The sequence below is a fragment of the Pogona vitticeps genome, chromosome 3 (genome assembly GCF_051106095.1).
Source record: "Pogona vitticeps strain Pit_001003342236 chromosome 3, PviZW2.1, whole genome shotgun sequence".
Taxonomy (NCBI): domain Eukaryota; kingdom Metazoa; phylum Chordata; class Lepidosauria; order Squamata; family Agamidae; genus Pogona; species Pogona vitticeps.
Window position 1 is genome coordinate 144,903,713 of NC_135785.1, and position 14,742 is coordinate 144,918,454.

At 41.7% G+C, this 14,742-nt stretch overlaps 1 protein-coding gene across 1 annotated transcript in view; it reads right to left on the reverse strand.

Moving 5' to 3' along the window:
- KCTD12 (potassium channel tetramerization domain containing 12) overlaps positions 1-14,742 on the reverse strand; it is a 58,664-nt gene that overhangs the window by 41,823 nt on the left and 2,099 nt on the right. The gene's annotated exons all lie outside the window — the stretch shown is intronic.

A 14,742-nucleotide genomic window follows, 5' to 3' on the forward strand; every position in this document is an offset into this window, starting at 1 on the left:
CCTCAAAGTCATGTATATGGTTGGACCAAGAAGAAATATCTTCATCGAGTTGGTTTAGCAGAAGTTAATTCTTGCAAACCTGTCATGATTTTCATATATAACATGCAGGGCCAATCCTAACAACAGGCAGAGTGAGGCAACCATGTCAGATACCTGAGGTGGCACAGGACCATGGTAAAGTGCTGGAGAGCACAGCTCTATGTGCCTCCGCTGTATCCCTTAGCCACCCTAGGCTGCTCATAGGTGCAGTGCAAGATGCTGTCCTCTCACCATTTTTGAAGTACTGTACAAACAACTTCTGTATGCAGAATGGAGGTGGGGGTGGGGGGTGGAGAGCTTCTTGTCCTTTGCCTCAGGCAGCAGAATGTCATGAACTAATCCAGACAACAGAGCACACTCATCAAATAGCGTACATGCAGAGGAATTTGAGTTGCAAAACAACATTGGCAAGTTTCCAAGCTCTAGCATGTCAGCAAATGTTTTAGCAATAAATCCTTGGACCAGATAACAAGCGCTAGGTATATGCAAATAGCTTCAAAAGACAGACAGCTTGTCATTGCCGTTCTCCAGAGCAGAAATTTTGTCAACGGTGCAAAATTTGCAGAACACTCCAGAGAAGCCACAATTTGACCTTCAGCTGCTACCATATGTAAATGACAATTAACAGGGAACCAGCTGTTATTAACCCACAAATGTTGCTGAAACAAAAGCAGGACTCCAGGGAGTGAATTCAGAAAAAAATAATTTAAAACATGACTGGGGAATAAGAGCAGTTGAAGTGTGATACTGAAGTGAAACAATGGGAGTTGTTGTTTAACTGGCCAGTTGGTGGAGAGTAGCAACTTTGCTGCCTGTCATGGCAAATAGAAAAGGTATCCACGTGACCCATCCATAGAAACTGAGTTCTGGTTGAGTAATACCTCTACTGAACCATTAAAAAGTTACAAGGAAAGCAGACTCTCACATTCTCTAGAACTCTTCATCAGACAAAATATGGTATAAAATTTGGGAGTAGTCTGTGTAACGGCCTCCTTCTACCTCACCAAGGAAGGTCGCTACGTCACTCCACTGTTACTCTTCTGGTAGTCTGCCACCATCCATCCCCTGCAATAAGTATCTTCAGGCCGGAATGGATTTCAAACAAAATAACTAAAGTTTATTGATTGGTACATTAAGATTGGTATAACAAATAAATCAGGTAATCACATAAAGAAAGGCTCTAGCTCACACAGACTCATATCTCCACACAATCTGATCACTATCTCATCTCAACACTCACAAATCCTGATCTGCCCCTCACACACATTCACACCCCTATATATCCCAGCTCCTCCCCCTGATGTCCCGCTTTCCGACCACCATTGGATGTTAACACTCCAGCCTAAACCTTGAAGGACAGGTGACATCATAGCTGTTTGTAACAGTCTGCATTACAAAACAATGGCCATTGTTATTGTTGTTGCTATTATGAGCCGTCAAGGACTCCAGCCTATAGGTTGAATAGAGAAGGAACATTTTCTTTTGCCTCAAGAATAGAGTAGCCACCTATATATTACTAAAAAGAACAACAAAAAGAACCCTGGTTTGCATAAAACTGCACATTCAATTAGAAAGGAGATTTTACAATGCTTCTCACCAAAGTGGGGTGGTGGTGATGGGGTGGGGGCTCTGAGTGTGGCTTGATAATCTGTCTGCCTGGTGGGACTACTGCACTTGTCTATGAGCTCACTGTGGCATGGCACTTTTGAGGTTCCTGATCTCCCTCCTTAGGGTTTTGTTGTTGTTGTTGTCAGAATCCTACTAAAAACTGCACAAGCAACAGAAATCATGCCCGCATTTAGGAAGGCAGCCATCATGTGACCAATTTTGCAGACAGCCCCCAAAGTTGGGAATCACTTGTGTGAGTACTATTCTGTTGATATGCTCAATGACACTTTCATTGTTCAACTCTTCAAATGGAGACCACCTTCAAAGTGAAGATTGTCCCCTTCAGATACAAGACATGTGAGAATCCTACCATATATGTAAGATGTTTTATTTATTTATTTATTTATTTATTTATTTATTTATTTATTTATTTATTTGTTTGTTTGTTTGTTTGTTTGTTTGTTTGTTTGTTTGTTTGTTTGTTTGTTCATTTATTTGATTTATACCCCGCCTATCTGGTCTACTCAACCACTCTAGGCGGCTTCCAGTATAGGATAAAACAATAAAACACAAGAACATTACATAATCATTTGATACAGTTACAATAAAATAGAGTGAGAATAAAATAAGAAGGAATAGAAAAGAAATCAGGTATTGACTGGAGGGAAGGCCTGGATGTACAACCATCTTTTTAATTGGGTTTTAAAGATTCCCAGCGTGGGGGCCACACGAATCTCTGAAGGGAGGTTGTTCCAGAGGCGAGGAGCCACCACCGAGAAGGCCCGGTTTCATGTCTTTTCCTTCCAGGCCTCTCTCAGCGTCAGGCTCCTCAGCCTCACCTCCTGACTCGCACGGGTGATCCAGGTAGACCTTGGTGGGAGCAGGCATTCCGCCAAATATCGAGGTCCTAAACCATTTAGGGTCTTGTAAGTAAGAGGGACGTGGTGACACTGTGGGCTAAACCGCAGAAGCCTGTGCTGCAGGGTCAGAAGACCAAGCAGTCGTAAGATCGAATCCACGTGACGGAGTGAGCACCCGTTGCTTGTCCCAGCTCCCGCCAACCTAGCGGTTCGAAAGCATGCAAATGCGAGTAGATAAATAGGTACCATCTCGGTGGGAAGATAAATAGGTACCATCTCGGTGGGAAGGTAAAACAGCGTTCCGTGTCTAAATCACACTGGCCATGTGACCACGGAAAGATTGTCTTCGGACAAACGCTGGCTCTATGGCTTGAAGAGCGGGATGAGCGCTGCCCCCTAGAGTCGGACACGACTGGACAAAAATTGTCAAGGGGAACCTTTTAAAGTAAGCATTAAGACTTTGAAGTTGATGCGGAAACGAATGGGCAGCCAATGCAATGTAGCCAGAGTTGGAGAAATACGTTGGTATTTTCTCACTCCAGTGAGGAGTCTGGCCGCCGCATTCTGCACCACCTGAAGTTTCCGCATCAGCATCAAAGGCAGCCCCATGTAAAGCGCGTTACAGTGCTCTAATCTTGAGATTACGACCGCATGCACCAAGGTAATGAGTGCCCCCGTGTCGAGATAAGGCCGCAGCCGGGCAATCCGCCAGAGATGGAAAAAGGCGGTGCGGTGAGTTTCCATGGTGAGTGTCAGGTCCAGATGTATGCCCAGGCTGCAGACCCAACTCTTTGCGGCCAGGGTCACCCCCCCCAAACATGAGACAGTCACCCAAGCCACCAACCACGGGGCCACCCACCCTCAGAACCTCCATCTTGTCCAGATTCAGCCTCAGCCCATTTTCCTGCATCCATTTCAGTACAGCTCCCAGGCAGCGCTGGAGGGACAGGACGGCATCACCTGCAGTTGGTGAAAAGGAGATGTAGAGCTGGGTGTCATCAGCATATTGATGACACGAAGCCCCACACCCCCCTGATGATCCCTCCCAGAGGCCTCATATAGATGTTAAACAGCATTGGCAAGATAATCGACCCCTGTGGAACCCCACAATTGAGACTCCGTGGGGCTGAAACACTCTCCCCAAGCTGCACTCTCTGGGGATGGTCCCCCAAGAAGGAACGGAGCCAGGCGAGCGCCGAGCCACCAATTCCCAACTCAGAGAGCCTCCCCAGGAGGATACCGTGGTCGACGGTATCAAAGGCCGCCGAGATGTCGAGATGTCCATCACCCCTGTTTATACTGTTAGATAGGTCAATATTTAACCAGCAGACATTTGATCATGTAGGAACAAGCTGTGAATCAATTAAAGATCAGTGCTCTATCTCTCACCATTACTTACCTCCCCAATATGAATTCCCACAAACTCCTTGGAAAAAAAATATATATGGAGGTGAATGCTGTTAAAGATCAGAAACAAAGACAGCTACATTTTTGTGTAAGATGAAGCTAGACAAAATGGCTCCCTGGATATTGGTGAGGTAAACAGAAAATAAGGGGATAGAAGGTCAAGCAGTGACCAGCGATGGGGTGCTGAAATTCTTGCAGGACTCTGTGGAATGAAGATGCCTTTTACCTGCCAGCTGCCTTTTTCTTTTTCTCTTCTCTACATATTACCCTTCCCCTTGAATTCTGGTTGCTTCTACAACAACCATCTGCAGCTCCTTAGGAAATACGCAGATTTAAGTGTACATAAATCAAAAGGTGTCTAAGTCTTTGCTGAACAGTAGTTGGCAGGATTGCCAGCTTTTCAGCTGGACAGAGCAGCTACCTCTCCAATAGTTAGTTGATATGCACCTCCTGTACGTCATAATTACTACTCATCAAATTACACAACAATACAATTCAGCAACTCCACCAGCTGATACCATGGTGCCATGCAGTAATGAGACTCTTTTAAACAGGGTCACAATCCACTTACACAGGAGCAATTCTTACTGAACCTCATAGGTATGCTCTGTTTTCAGCTTACTGTTTTAGCTGCATGTATGATAGGGTCCTGCGGGAAACTAAGTAGACTCAGATGCCAATTTATATTCACCTTAAGCATCTGCTCATGGATAGAGATGTGTTTCTTTGGAAAAAGTTTGTCGATGTGACCTGGAACGTCCAAACCTAGAACAGAGCAAGCATGCAAGATAGCATGCAGCTGATCAACATCTTGTTCACTGGAAAAATCCAGGAAAGCTCTTTGATTCCCCTTAGCTCACCTCCCTGCCACCACATAGCAGGTCAGCAGCAGCTGCTGCTCTCTACATCATTACATTCCAAAAGACAATACACTTGGTTCTTTACAGAGCATGTAACTTGCCCGTTGCTAAAAACAAAAACCAAAGCTGCAATTACAGTAATTTGGAATGTTCCTATTAGTGATTCCCTGGGCATAATTGCACAAATTAATTTATACTGCTTCGCTCTGTACTGAGAAAAGGAACAATGCATTAGCTAATTTTGCAGGTGTTATGTATCACTGTGAGAAGGCCTTCATACAGGCACAGTGATGGAAGAAATCCTCAGGTGGTCTGCAGTATTATAGCTGCTCAGTCCTGCATCAATGTTATTGTGCAATAGAACAAACCAACATTCAACAAGACAATTCGAAAAAGAGGGGCAGCACAAATGAAAAATTATAACTTTGAAGCTGGAGCTTGTATTAGCACCAAATTTGGCACAGATGCAACAGATAGTCTGCCCTTGCTCTGCATAAATGTTGGTGACATTTGGGCAAATGGCTTTGGAGGTATTGTGTTTTTTTAAGTAAAACTGTTTCCCTCCATGCAGAAACAAGAGACCTCCAAAGTCTCCAGATTTAAAATAGCTCATACAAATTGAAAAGAGTAATCTTGCTTCTCTTGAAAGGGAATGGTTGGTCCCACACACTGTTTTTTCAATTTGAAAAAAAAAAATCCAGGCTGCAGGGGCTGAATGAATGATCCTGCAAAAAGGCCTTTCAAGAATGAGAAATAGTGACTTTGTTATAAACTTAGTATGCATGGGAAAGGCTTACCAGCAAGAGAATCCCAAGAAAGATACAATGTTGCAGATTCATGTCTAGTTTTAGACTTGCTTTAAGGAAGCTAATGGAGTAAAAGGGACATTTTGCCATGTATCTCCAGGGAATTCACATACAATTTTATAAGAAATATTCGAGGTGTTTCTGCATGACAAAAGCATGGAGCAGTTTTGCTTGTTCCAGTCCTGAGTGCTTTCAGTAACCATTATCTCAGGGTTTTTTTAGACCAAGCTTCTGAAACAAGTCTTCAAGGGGAAAATCAGTTCCATTCACACTTGTTGAAAAAGAATCCTGAGAATTACTTTGTGTTTGGATCATAAGTTTTTAGCATATGAAAAAAAAAATCAGGTTCTTGGATTTGCCCTTGCTTGGTAGTGAGTACAAGAAGGTGTCTTGTAGTCTATCTTGACTGGTGCTATTTATGTTGCCAACATTGAGGCTGCCCTTTGCTATGTAAAGCTTGGCATTCTTTTTCCTGCTGGTAATCAGGCAATTTCCTGGCATTCTGAGTCATGGACACAGAAGAAGAACATCCCATATTCAGAAAGAGAAAGTTGTTTTTGTTTCTGTTTTTAAGAACTGAATACAGTGGGATCCCAGTATCCACAGGGAATCAGTTTTAAGCTCCCACCCTGCAGATGCCAAAAATTGCAGATAATAGTGAATCAAATACATAGCATAGTCTCTGGCCCCTTCTAGTGACCAGTTCTGGTAATTAAACCTTTTTTCTCTTATTATTTTTAATATTTTTCAAGCCACAGATAAGTGAAACCACAGATGTCCTAGTCATGCTCAAGGATGCATACTCCATGCCTATGAGCCAAACAGATGTGCTCCTTAAAGCATTGTGTTGCTCAACCAAGGGAAAAAGAGAAGGACAAAAGGAAAAGGCCTTAAGTGTGGCTTTTGAATTTTTTTTGCAGAAGAAAGTCCCTTGGAAGTTCCCCTCTTTTCAGTCAATGGGAAGAAAGAAGAAAGCGACAAAGCAAGACTGTAGTTGAACATTAAGAAGGATTGACTCTATAGGAAGCTACACTTTGCAAGAACTGGGCTGTTGAGGACACAACATTTTGGAGATCATTCATTCATAGCTTCGCTGTAAGTCAGAGGCAACTTAATAGAACATAACAACAATAGCAATAACAGACAACCACATCACCATCATTGTCATGTAAATTTGTTTCCCTCCCTCCTCTTAATCTGCCAGACCTTTTCTCCAGCTCTTGTCCTTGGTATTCAATGCCCAACTCTTTTATCCCTTATTGATCCTTCTCCCATATCTGTAGTTAACTTGGTTTTGCAAGAAAGCCATAATTTCCACAAAAAGGTTTTATAGCTGAGCAATAGAAAAGATTATAATGTTAGCCTTTTGTGTAGCCTTGGAAAAGGAGTATAAGGGAAGATGCCCCCTTCCTCTCTGCTTTTCTCAGAATACATCAACTCTTTCCCTTTCTGTGAGGTATGTATGTCCCATTTTTTTTCCCTTGGGAGCTGACTTTCTTCACCTCTGTGATAAAAGAAGGCACCTCATCATGTTATGCAGTAGCTGGAACACCCTCCAGTGCTCCTGTGGGTCTGGATGGATGCATGCCTGCATATTCTATGTATCAGAAGAACCACAAAGGCACAAAGAAAGCCTTAAGCACTCTGCTGTGTTTCCTCAGCCAGGGACAGCTCCCATATGTGAAGCATCTACACCCTGAATCCACTGACGTACACAATTTTCTCCTTTTGAAATTGGGTCCAATGGGTCAACATTTGCAGAGAAGATCTGGACTGTAACATCAGACAGCGTCACACAAAAACTATTGCTATCCTGCAACCTGTCAGCCATAACCTGTAGTTACGGCTGACAGGTTGCTATAATGAATGCCCTCTTAGTTTTGATTAGGGTTTCCCAAATTATCTTATTCTAATTTTCTTATTCAGCACAAAAATAACACTGCGAAGTCAGTAAATGCCTCTTCAAGCCCCTCTAATCTGTGTCTCCCTTTCCTTGCATGTTCATGGAGATTGCAGTCTTTTTCTCTTTGTTTGCCCACTCTGCTGTTCCTTCAGCTCCACTTCATTGGCTCCACACCTTCACTGTGTGCCACATGCGTAGTGGCTAATGATGTTATGACAAAGCCAATGCAGAGTGAAGGTATGGAGTATTGCCTCTACGGTAAACGAGCAGAAATGTCTGCTTCTGTTTATAAACACTATTTCCAAAAATCCTCAAAAAGGCAACCATTTTGACAAAGTGTGACAGTAAGGAAGGAGGATCCTAGCTCAGTGCCAGGACACACTTTTTCCATTCAAAAGGTCCCAGGTTCAGTCTCTGTCAGTTTTATCTAGGGCTGGGAAACTAAATTCTAGATAGCTGTTGCAAATCAGTGTAGACAAAGCTGAGCTAGATGGGCCCATGGCTGACTATAATTTGGTGGGGGGGCATATATTCCCGAAAAGCATCCATGTGTTTTCACAAGCCCTGCTATATCCAGATCCACATCGAACAGGATTAAGTTGCCATAACCAGATGCTGAAATAGTTAATGTTCCATTATAAATTACAAAGATAGAAAGGACATTTCTACCAGATGCAAATTCTTCCATCACAGTTACACTGCGACAGGAAAAGATCCATCTTGAGTTGATTCTTCCACAACTCTCTCTTTCTTGAATCATGAAGTTCTCAGGAGCCTCTACGGCCATTAAGTCCAACCCCCTGCTCAGCGTAGGAACACAAATCAAAAGATATCTGCCAGGTGCTTGCCTAAATTTCTCTTGAGACAAGGACTCAGAAGACCTGGGTTCAGATTCTCATTCAGCCATGGAAACTTGCAGGGGGTAGGATTGGAAATGGTAAGATAACTCTTTAATATCCCACTTAACTTGAAAGCTCTGTTAGGGTTGCTATAAGGTGGATGTGACTTGAAGGCATATAATGTACACACACTTCCCTATAAGCCTTCTGGCAGACGTGAAGAGGGAGGGCGGGCAGTATAATCTCACGTTCAAGGAACAAGGTGAAATTAGTTTGTCCTCCAATTTCTGAAAATTTTTATTCTCCAATTCTACTTGATTATGAAAGCCTTTACAATTTCTTTCGGAGATATGTCTGTGTTTACTCTAACATGGTGGCATTTGGTTTTCCTTTCTGTTATGGGTGTCCATCTTTCTGCAGCCTCCTTTGCTGCCCAAGGTCTGAAAAGTCCCACAGGAGAATTTATCTCAAGATGTATGTTTTTTCCCCAGGGAAGTGTGGGGAACTGGGGACGGACAGGTGCTTCACAAATGGACACTGGAAAACAAGACACAAACAACACTCCTCAGCCACCTGATAGGAAATGTAAGGATAAGAAAACTGAACTGTATCCATGAGAATTTCTGCAAATAATTCTTTTTTAAAAAATTCTTTTTAAAGGGGATTATATTTTCTATCAAGCAGAATGACAACAGTAAAAAGACAGCATGCCTGTTTTCACTTGATTTCTGTTTTCTAAAACTAGGCATGTTTACTAATTGCAATATAATCTGATTTAAAAGCTGGATGTGGGAAAAGTTACTTTTTTGGACTATGCCAGATTACCCCAATCACAGTGGATGAAATATTCTGGGAGCTGTGGTGTCTAAAAATATTTTTTCTCATCTCTGCTAAAACCTAAGCTGAATCTAGATCATCTCAATGAATCACTGCCCAATGCTAACAATGTAGAAACAGTGGATTGGATTCTGATTAGAAAACATACACTGCAGTTGATGAGATGACAGTCATAAGTGATGTACTCCCTATTGGTTTTAATGGGCTCACTAAGTATGACTAATTTTGGATCCAAACAAATGTTTAGCAAATTCTGGACGTAATAACCTTTAGTACAACATTCCAATCCTGGGCATGTTTATCTGAAAATGAATCCTTTTCACTAACAAATGCTTTCAGGTCTGCCCTTCTGCTTCTTTGTCAGGAAAACATTATGTGCATTACACAAGCTCCAGTTGATCTCATCCCTGGTATCCCCAAGGAAAACTATCATTGTTCCCAGTTTCTGCAAGCTGGTCATGGAGCTTCCTGGGAATTGTATCAATGTTGAATTTTGAAGATCCACATCTCTAGAAGCCACTTTGTACCCATCAGTTCTTTGAAACCCTGGCTAGAAGTCCATTTCCCTGCTGAAGCTTTGCTATTTCTTTATGATAAAATGCCAAAACTATCTCAATCTGGAGTCTCTGACACAGAAGCGAATCCTCCATAGTGGAATATGATGCTAAACTCTCAGCCGGCCCCAATCCTGTTAGATCCTAGATCAAAATAAACTAACTTCATAGGACAGAAAAGCAAAGAAAAGAGCACTGAATAAACTGATGAAGACTTCCATTTTTTGGAGTGTGAGAAAAATACTGAAACGATCAGCAATAAATTAATGGCTTTTACAGGAGTGAATGTTGTACCCGGACACAGCCCAAATCAACCATTTTTCCTCATTCCTGCCAATCCATTTCCTTCTGTCTTGTGTCTCTGAACTGTTGGCCTGAGGGCAAAGACTGTCTAACTGTTGTTTTTTGTTCAGTCATTTTAGGTGCCTTTTTTGGTTGATGGGTGAATCACAGATACTTTTCATGAACAATAGATCTATATTCAAGCCTGCATATGTTTGAGGCCCTAAGTGATCATTCAGATGTGTCACTTCACAAATCATCCAAGTGGGAGAAGGGAGGGAGTTGTTTTGCTAAAATTCAAGGCGGATGTATTCTCAGCAATTCACCTGCTAATGAAAAACAAAACAACTGTCCACCAATATAATTTTAGTAACACAAAACACAACAAAAATTATTAGTTCACTTTGTTTTATTATACTTATTCTTATTTAAAAAATAATAGGAGTTTTAAAGTACGTCTGCTAACAAATAAACATTCACTAATCAAAATACATGAGTCTCAATTTGAGGGCGGCACTTTAGCCATCAGGAAATTTAGCTATTCATTCACATTCAAGCAAAGAAGTGTAGACAAACATAATTCTATAGTTTTGCTGATATTCGTACTCAAAATTTTCCATATAAATAAGTACAAGAACACAGCATAATATGAAAGAACTCTGCTTGTTCAGATACAGCATATGAAAATCTGTATAGCACTAATAAATGAATAAAAAACTAAATGATCCGTGTAAAATGTTTATACATTTTATGTACATGCTAAGTCACAAATTCAATTTAAACCCATCCCTATTCGTAACTCTTATGATAGGCTTAGTAAGCTACAGTACAAGTTTAAAAAAAAAACAAAGAGGAAAAATAAAACAAGTTAGAACTAATTTAAGCACTTACTGAAAACTGGATCTTTTACAAAATTTTAGAAAACATATTTGAGAGAGAATTACTCAACACAAACTAGAAAAGACTGACTCTCCAGGAATGACATTTTAAATATTTAATTGCAATTCATAGACTCTCCACCTGCAGCACAGCTAAAGTATGCACAATGGAATTATTACAGAGTAAGGCATAGGACAACCAGTTTCTCTCTTCTGACCCATCAGCTTTCCACTGCTCACTTATTGCTTGCCCTTATGTAAAAGCACACACTCACATGCTTTCTCTCTCTCTCTCTCTCTCTCTCTCGCTTTCTCTCTCTCTCATGCTCCTTTTGAAAAAAAATACGTCATTTCAACATGACTTCCCACCGAGGAAAAATAGTAAATGCTCTTCTATGAACATGGGATGTTCAAGCCTGTGGATGAATTCCTTATAATAGCTTTAGAAGAATGTGAGATGAATGGTTTCAGCTGCGGCCACAAATTTTACTGAAAGAGAAAAGTCTCACTCTTTGGTTGCATTTCACATGTGATGTGAAACCACAGTTCAACATTACATGTATGAGGACATCGTAGCCCCACAAAGCAGGGAGAATGTGTGCTCATCCAGCTCCTTTCTGCTTCCTACACAGCTGGAAAAAGTAATAGACTATATTCAATTTCACTTTGCCCACCGTATGACTTGCTTTTACACTGAACCCACCTATATGCTTGAAGATCAACACCAGCTTGTGAAATAAAACACCTAAACAAAACCAAGTTAATAACTGGCTTGCTCAGCTATTTCATGGCAAGGAGTTACTTTAAAGTACAGTTGCTGGTTTGCATGACAACAAGACACAAATTAGGCAAAGTGAAATAGAATCCTGGACAATTCCTCTTCCCCCCCCCCCAATCAAAAGGGAATAAGAGGAAGGGGGGGAGTGCATGAATCTTTGACTTTGCAAGGATTGCTTTCTCCTCACATGAGTAGTGCCTAATCCATGGCATGACAAACTCCTACCCACGAAGAGGCAAACACTGGCATTCAAGATTATCTCTTGCATTCAAATAGCAGAACTCCATACTTTGAATTAATACTGGATAGATGCTAAGTGCGTATAGCTCTGAACCCAAGAAACAAGACATAGTTTGAAATTAATTTTCAGTACTGAAACTGTTGTGTTTCAATGTATATAATTTGAAGCACTACTGGATCATGTAAGCCTTGGAAACCAGCAGCAGACAATATTTTGCAGTCAAGAAATGCATTAACAAAGAAGAAAAAATCAGCACCTTCATCCAGCCAAATAGTAGTATATATAATTTGTGCTTCTTTGTTAATGTGCTCAAAACACTTATGCTTCTACTTTGTGCTCATACATCTATGGAGAAGCTGTCAGGCAATTTCTATGTACATGTTGACTTTAGTACAGAATTCTGATGGTGTAATCTCCAGTGCAGAGATATTGTCTCAAAAGGACTAACCATCACCTCAGGGGTAAAGATGAACGGGCCATGCTATAACAGAACTAAATGTACTCCTGGGCATTTACAGAGAAAGCCAAAACTCTACTGAGAACATCCAGACTTCTTATTTAACAGCACAGCCTAGCTAGCAAATTTATTACCACCATTTTTTTTTATTTTTTATTTTTGCTCAAGGGGGAGAGGAAAACCAACAGCAGACTCTTAAAACAAGAATGCTTAATCATAAGAATTCAGACCAGGGCACATGAGACCGCTGTAAACAACCACCAGTGGGAACTACTAATCCACAGTCTCACTCAGTACCTTAAGCACTTGTGCACCCTGTTCATGCCTTACTTGTGTGAATATGGCATCTTTGGTGTAAAGAGGAAAAGCAGAGGTGTAAGTTTAACTGCCTCACCAATATCATCTCAAGAGAGGCCTGCCCCTCTTGTGAAAGCTCCTGTACAATTTAGAACCTTGCACGGCCAAGGTCTCCAGATGGTTGGCGTTTGATTTTGTTTGTTTGTTTTTGCTTTTTGTTTTGTTTTTTGGTCTACAATTCCCACTAGTCCTAAGTAAAATTGCCTGTGGGAAGGAATAATGGGAATTCCAGTCAAAAAAAAATGTCAGGAAGATCTCGGTTGTCCACCCAGCCCTGTTCCAAATCATGCAGGAAGCTTCCTATAAATTTAGGAAGCTCTCTACTATGGAACTGTCAACCGGAAAAGAACAACATCGCTTGGGGGAATGAGCTAAAGGTGCAGCCACACGATTCCTCTCACCAGATATCCTATTCATGCAAATAATATGTGAATAAGTGCCCCACCTCAACACCTCAGCCAGTCCAGCAGATCACTTTTGATATATTTTTTTAAAAAAATCTAGCAACAGATTTTCCCCCTATACACACACACAAAAGTATCACTAATATGGGAAGTTTTATTAACCTTTTTTTTCTTTGCTACCAAACTCTTCTGAGAACTACGGCATGAAAATACTTTCCATTTTCAAAGCACAGTTGCTTTGTATCTTTGAAAAGACCAGTTTCTGTGAGAAGTCTCCAACCCTTCAAGTGGTTTACAAAACCAATAATACTTGTTTTGATGGCTGTCCTTTGACACCAGCTTTGCTTAAGTTCGTAAGTTCAAGAGATTTGAAGAGGGAAGCTTGGGAAATGGCAGAGCAGGTAGAGAAATGTAATGACGCAGGAGGCCCCTGAATACATTTCCAAATGTTTCTCTCAAAAGGGGGGAAAGAGGTGGGATGAGGAGCAGGGACAAAATGATCTTACCACAAAAAGCCCCGTTCCATTCCACCAATCTCACCCACATTAGAGTGCACAAGACTGAGCATCACTAGGAAATATCCTCACCAACATGGCTGTAAACAGCAAGAAGCTGTTCTCCAAGGAAGGCAGTGCTTCGTGGAAACTGGGAAAGAAGAAATGGAACCACTCAAACAGCAGCCCCCTCACTGTTACACAGAAGGAAACAAAAGGCTGGGAAGCAGGGGCCTGGTGCAAGCAGGATCACAGTTATCTTGTCAAGGAAGGAAGGATTCATTACACCTTGGGATACCTCTGGACCTCCACGTACTGGCAGACTACCAATCCCATCATCCATGGCTGGGGACAACGGAAGTTTGATTCCAGCATTCGGGCTGTTTCTCACCCTTGCATTAAAAGAGGGCAGGGCACTGTTGCTTTCTACATATTCCACCCCAACAATTCTCACCAGCCCTTGCCAATGCAGTCCATGGTGAGGGATTACGGGAACGGAAATTCACAAGCATCAGCTGGACCAGAAGTGCCCACCCATTTTATACCATCAAAGAGACCACTTGCAAGACATGGAATTCATTCACCAGGGCAATCCAAGGAACTGGGGGGGGGGGAGGAAACCAGCTCATGAAACTTGCAAGTTAGAAGAGCATCTATCTGGTGGGCAATTCTAGAACAGCTCGTATCTGAGGGGCAGGTTAACTAGGCCAAAGATGAGGCCTGCAGCCCTTTAGGGAGCAGCCCACACAGGAATAAGCAAAGGAGACCCTCTAGAACACTGGTTCTTAACCTTGGGTTACTCAGGAGTTTTGGACTGCAACTCCCAGAAGCCTTCACCACCAGCTGTGCTGACTGGAGTTTCTGGGAGTTGCAGTTGAAAAGCATCCGAGTAACAAAGGATAAGAACCACTGCTCTGGAAGATCTATGCACACTGAGCCACTCTAGATGATACTTACAACAAAACAAAACAAAAGGGGGGGGGAAGCTGCATTATGTCCTTAGAGCGGAATAAAGTAGCTGTAAAATGAAAAATAATTTTAGATAAAATTAAAGTAAAATTAAGAGCTGTGTATAGAAGGCATTTTGGGAGGTACAAGGGGAAAACCAAATGAGGGACCAGAGAGAGGTCCTGAAAGA